This window comes from Physeter macrocephalus, chromosome 2, assembly GCF_002837175.3.
Source record: "Physeter macrocephalus isolate SW-GA chromosome 2, ASM283717v5, whole genome shotgun sequence".
NCBI classification, from domain to species: Eukaryota; Metazoa; Chordata; class Mammalia; order Artiodactyla; family Physeteridae; genus Physeter; species Physeter macrocephalus.
The window spans coordinates 51,451,292-51,458,053 of NC_041215.1; positions in this window are offsets into that span (position 1 = coordinate 51,451,292).

Below are 6,762 nucleotides of genomic sequence, written 5' to 3' on the forward strand. Positions count from 1 at the left end.
TCCATACTGGATTAGGGCCCAGGCGAATGACCTCATCTTAACTTGGTTATATCTGTAAATACCCTATTTCCAAATAAGGTCACATTCATAAGTATCAGGGGTTAGGATTTCAGCATACCTTTTTGGGGAGGGGCACAGTTCAGCCCAAGCAGAGGGTTAGTATCAGGCACCATCTTCCCTTCCTTCAGAGGCCCGTGAGGTCCCAATTTTCTGGGTCCTCACCTGGAATCCAAATCTTCTCTTCTCTCAATAAAAGTGGACTTTCCTGGGCCCCACTCCCTCAGGACTCAACTCTCAGCTATAAACTGATCAATTAATCTAAGGGAAGATGACAATAGGCAAATATTACCCCTCCCAGGTATTTGCATTGAACAGATGACTTCCTGGAGACAGTGCCTTAACATAAAGGTGCTGATGGAAATTTTGCAGTGGGTAACATTTTCTTTTTGAGTGGACAGGTCTTTCTATGACCCTCAAATCATCACTGTCTCCTCCACGTAGGAGAAGGATGGTTCCTGTCTATCTGTTTCTCTCTTAAAGGAAAGTTATTACCACAGACAATTTGATCTATCTTTGCATTGCTTGCATTTATTCATCTCATGATTGTAAGTGTGCCAGGAGAGGAGATTTTCTCCTCATGAGGAAGTCCATCAAGTAGAAGAATTTTATTTTAGAAGATGCCAACCTGGCGATCAACAATGAGGAATATGATCCCATTTTAAACCGTGGATGATTTTCAAAGAATGAACAGGCGAGAGGGAGAGAATTCGGTTGCTAGGAAAATAGAATAAAATAAACATAACCTCCCTCTCCTCTTGTTTTTTCCATCTTGGTGTGGGCTGTGCTTCCTAGTCTTGCTGTGGAATGTTTGTCCTTCCCATCTCAGTAGTGACAGACTCACAGGGATGCCTACATGTCTGTCTCACAGGTGTGGGATCCGATCCTTGCCAGCTTAGTGAGACTTTGGAAGAATCTCCCACAATGGTTGTAAAGAGAAAAGGAGAGAGATTAGAGTTCACTGGCATCAATAATCTACTTCCCCAACCAGCTGAACGTCTGAATAATAGCCTCGTCACTTGCCCTGCTACTCCCCCTCCCCTGGCTCTGCCACTGGCAGATTCTCTTCCCCTCTCCACAACTGGGAACTCTATAGGGAGCAGATTGTTTTGGCTGGAATTAGCCGGGCACAGATGGTACCACCTGCTGCATGTTCCTTACTTCTTACTGGCTCCTCTCTCGCTCTGTGAGTTTTTGTATTTTCTAGAAGTTCAGGGGAAGGGGAGATGGCTGGGGCCCTTGCTCATGTCTGATTCTAGCACAGCTGTTTTGAGCAAACTGGCAACTGCGGGGACTGCACTGGGCCGTGTTGACTGGGGAAGGGGCTTTCAGGGTAGCGTGCCACTGTGGCGGCCTGTTTGCTGTACCTAGTGCTTTCGTTTCCAAAATACAAACTTCCTTTGGCCCAAATCATTTCTGTTTTCCAGGCTGACAGATCTGCCCGTGACCAGATGCAAGGCAGGTGGTCTTGTGAGAGTCTGAGAAATGAGATTTCTCTCATTCTAAACTCAGAGGGGCATAGAAGGCTACTGCCCAGTTTACAGGGGAGGGAATTATGATGAGACCACAGACAGGTTGCTAAATTCGCTTCTGGGCTATTTACTGGGAATAATAGCCCATGTCTTCTGAGTCCCTCAAGGTAAACCTGACAGATTAATGAACTCCATTTTCTCACCTATGAAATCATGACATTGGACTAAAGGACCTAAGAAGTCTCATTCCTTAAAATCCTCTGAATATTATCTGCCGAGTTGTTCCTGAATGCTTCCTTACAGGAGATCACACTGTATATCATTCACAGGGCTGAGACGTGTTTTCTTACTCGTCTGATTTCATCTTCCCTTTTTTACATGCTTTGTTAGACTGGCGTTTTTATTCTAAAAAAATCAAACCCATGTCTGCCTCAGGTACTTGCACCTGCTCTTCCCTCTTCCTGGAACACTCTCGCTCCAGATCTTCCCCTGGCTCACTTCTTCTCACCCCTCAGGCTCAACTGAGACACCACAGCCTTAGAAAGATTTTTCCTGACACTCCCCTCCCTGCGCTCCAGCTGAGGTTGCCTGTCCTCCAATTCCATCTCATTCACTATTAGAGCACCTTCTTTTATTTTCAACAGAACACAGCCTTATGTGAAGTTATCTTACATAATTGTTTTGTTTTCCAACTTCTCCACTAGAATGTAGGTCCCTTGAGGGGGGGTGGATATTGTCTGATCACCACTGAATCCCTAGGACATGGAACAGTGTGTCTCATATAGCGTCACTCAACAGGATGCACATTAGTGAGGGAATGATGTTATTTTGTGTTTAAAAAAGGGAGACACTGTGGTATAAAAGGGAGACTGCTTGGGACTTTGATACTGGTACATTTGCTATAGAACCTGGAACTCAGCATTCTACTTCTTTGTGTACGTCTATCTCTGACAGAGTATAAGAAACTTAAGGCCAGTAATCTTGTCTTGTTCATTTTTGTATATCCTATAATACCTCACACAAGGTAGGCACTCAGTAAATTGAGTAACTATCAATGTTGTAACTGTTATTTATTACTGTTATTTCCAGGACCACTAAATAGAATAGAATAGAGGTAGTAGAAGAATCAGTAGAAGCAATAAGAGTGTGTACGCCGTAACTGGCTTATGTTCTCAGCCCTGCTAATAACTACAGGATAATATGGGCTTTTATTCTTTCTGAGCCCCAGACTGTGGAAAAGCAGGACTTTCAATGAGAGAGTATCTAGGTTCCTCCACTCTCTAATTTTCTTACGTCTATTTCAGTCTATTCCAATTTTCCTGTTGCAGATTTATGAATCTCCAATTGCTCCTCTTACACCTTGTTTCTTCCTCTGACCACCTCTGGGTTGCTCAGTGCACATGGGATTCGGAAAAAGACTAGAGAAAGAATGGCACTGGGGACTCACACAGTGGGTTCAGGCTGAATATTGTGAGTGGGAAGGCTCATTGGAGCCACAGCTCCTCAATGGACATAACCACTGTCAAAAATCTTGGACAAACTAGTGGGTAATATGTATGAACAGCAGCTAGTCATTTTTAAGGAGCATTTCTCAAAATTGAGAATGTCTCTGGCTCTCAGTGAAAGGAGACTTTAGTCCAGACGTGGTTAACTGCCCTCAGATGATGATGTGACATCTTAAGAGTAATATAGGGTTTCCAAAGTAGCTTATTTTCATTCCACTCTTGCATGGAAGAGCTCTTGTAGACCAGAACGGACTTCTTGCAGGAAGTAGGGAGACTAACTCACTCCTTTTGATGTTTCCACATCATTTGAAGGAGCATTTTACTGTGATGTGTTGTAGAGAGCATTGTCAGGAGACTGGGGTTCTGACAGTCTATTCTTAACTGCTTTCTAGATCATTGTGGGGTAGAAACAACCAACCAGTGTGGTCTCAAGGCTATGCAGATTTCAGTTTTCTCATCTAAGAGATGCAGATGGTAGATTAATTAACAGCTTTTATTTTTCTAAGTGTTACAACCATCAAGATGTTCTTCCTCTTAAGCCATAGGAGAGTTTTATTGAAGAATGAAAACAAGAAGTCATTGAAGAATGATTATTTCAATGTAGACACCAAGTATGCTATAATTTGGCCAGGTCTATAACAGAGTTATAGGCTGATTTGTAGGTGAAGGCATCTGACTCAAGGGATCACGACAATTCCTTGAAAAGTATTTGTACAAATCATTATTCCCACTTTTATTTTTAAAATTAAGGTAGTACATTTTAAGCAGCTAGTGTGGTTAGAACACTTCGTGTTCTGAGAAGATTTTTTTCGAATGTTCCCTCACCATTTAAAGCGAGCAAAATGTTCTTTTTCATGGAATTATCTTTGATAATATAAAAACACTTTATAATGCAGAAAAGAAAAAAAAGTGTCTACTTAGATGTTAGGCAGATTATTCTCAAGCGTACTCTCTGAGCAACAGCATTTTAAGTGTTAAAACAAATTGGGCAGGGTGGTTTGTACTTCTCTTTTTCCCCCTCTTGCTTAGATGTACCTTCAACCGGAAACGCACGAGCTCACACTTTCTAAGCATGTTCAATAATGAAGTGGTAGACCTCCACGGAATGTTTCAGGACTGCAGGAAGTGGTTAAGGGTTATTCAATAGCCGGTGTTCTCCCTTTCTGTCTACACCAATCCTGGGCTGCATTACAGGGTTGGGAAATATCTTTTGTGTTGGAAGTGGTATCCTTCAGAAGAGAGGTAAAAACCAAGGTCTAGGTTGCTTTTGGTCACTAAACACACCATGATGTTTTCTGTGAGTGTAGGGATGTTCCTGAGTTTCCCTTCTGAATTTATATTCCTTTGTTCCTCTATATTTTTTTTCAAGTGATTTGAAGACAGTATTCTTCTTTTCCTTAACAAAACTAGAATGAAGTGTAACTGTAATTCTTTGCCCTGTAATAAGACTGTTTTAGGAATGGATAAAAGTGATGCTCCTTTAAGGAAAGGTCACAAACTAAAATCTGAGTTTCCTACAAAAAGAGTAAAGATAAATTAATATTTTCTGTTTTATTGTTGGAGTATCTGGTAAGTAATATAGAATTTTTTGGTGAAATTTTATTTTTCCAGTATCAACATTTTAAGTGTTTTCCATTTGTGTAATATAACAATATATAAAATGTCTCAAAAGCACTCCTTCAGATTCCTTCCATCTCTTGGGTATTGTTTTTTTTTTTTTTAACACTAGCTATTCAAATGTACACACACAAAGTTAGCAATCTACACATGCACCGAACACACACACACACACACATACACACTCTCTCTCTTTCAGTCTCTGTCTCTATCTCTCAGTCTCTCTCTCTTACTACCCTTTGATCGCTCTGAAAATGGTCAGAACAGGATCATGATGCACAAATCTTTTTCTGAATGTTTCCTTATGTTAGATCAGTTCCTTCTGAGTTCTGTGCTTGCCAATGCTAAATTTCCTGCCAGGGCAGTAGTCTATTTTTAACACTTTGGGGGCTTATTCTTCGTTCCAAATCTAACAGGCATATTCTGTGGAGTGAAAGAGAGAAAAGCTGACTGGGTGCACTTACAAATCAGGATCATCAGGATTTGCAATTTCTGTAGAATCAAAGATATGAATGAGAAAGACCAATTAGAATACTTAAAAGATCATTTGTCACCACTTTAATCTTCATGTATTTTTTACTCATCATTTTCTTTGACTAAAATTATTAGAATCTTTGTCGTATTCATCTCAAGGCCAAATGGGAATAGTACTGTTCATTTTATATTTTCAATATTTTGGAGCATTTTAACATGTCATACTAGATTATAGGTGGTAGGTGACTGTTTTAATAGAGAAAGTCTTAGTTTATGGCATATTCAGCATCACATCATTTCAGTGTCATTTCTCTAATTCCATATTTCATATACAAATGAAGACTGAGGGATTTATTTCTGTTATTTAATAGCATTTGTTTAATTCAGAGATTGATATATCATCTTCAACCCTGAAAAAGAGGACCTCTGAAACATCAGACCCAAAAAATTGGACACGGCCTATTAGCCCAAAAGAACATGTTGCCAATTATCTCCATGTTTATTTAAATATTTAGCTCTAAAGGAAGCAATCATTCCTTTATACTTCTTTAAATTTAGTATTGACATTTTTATTTTGGGAAAGGAGGTCTTTTTTTTTTTTTTTTTTTTTTTTTTTTTTTTTTTTTTTTAACATGGATACAGGAAAAGAAAACTCTCCAATAAAAATATTGTCTAAAAAGTTTGTTTTGTCTGCATGATTTACTAAATATGTACAATTTCAATTCACAGCGAAGGTAACAAAGATTTAAACAGCCAACATCACAAATGTCTCAAGTTCTAAAAAAAAAATCACTGTGCACAGTTTAACAATTTAATTGAATAAAAACCAAAGCTAAGCCTTCAGTCTGAATCTTTTTTATGATGGGCACAAGCCATGTATTTTCTTCATCTTTGTTACACGATGCATATTTCAGTGACTAAACGCCCCTTCCCATTTTAGTATATTAAGTTATGTCAGTACATACTTAAGAGAGGCAGAAATTGCCTCTTGGTACACCTATATAATTCTTGATGTGTTCACATATATGTCATAATATTTATCAATATATAAAATGACCAGATGAGTCACCTGTGATTTTTTTTAATGTCTTCAAATGTAGGAATGTTTTGTTGCATGTATAAAATTTTTTAATTTATGGGAGTGCTATTTAAAGCCATAATACTTTGACCAGGGTGTCCCCTTGACATAAAATGTCTAGAAAGAACTATCCTACACTGGAAATATAGAGATTCCGTATCTCTACCCAATTCAGGTTTGTAAAGTTTGCTATTATATAAATCTGAATGTTGTGGTCACTCTGATATAATGGCCAAGTGAATGAACCAATTAATCATTAGAAACAAACGTCGCTGAATACCGAATAGTGGAGTTACAGTTAAGGAGGGAGCCGTAACTTTGGCTAACCCTATAAAATCTATAATAAGGTTGTTTTCACATGTATTTTTTTCCCCATGTAAAATCTTTGGTGTTCTTCCTCCCTCTTTTCTGGAGCTGTGATTGATGAACATGCAATGTGAGATTCAAATAATTGCACTGAGCATGTTTATTTGAATAATTGCCCCATTGCACAATCAAATAAATCTGCTGAGTATGTTTGTTTGAATGTTTTTACGTGTACATGGGATCACATACTCAA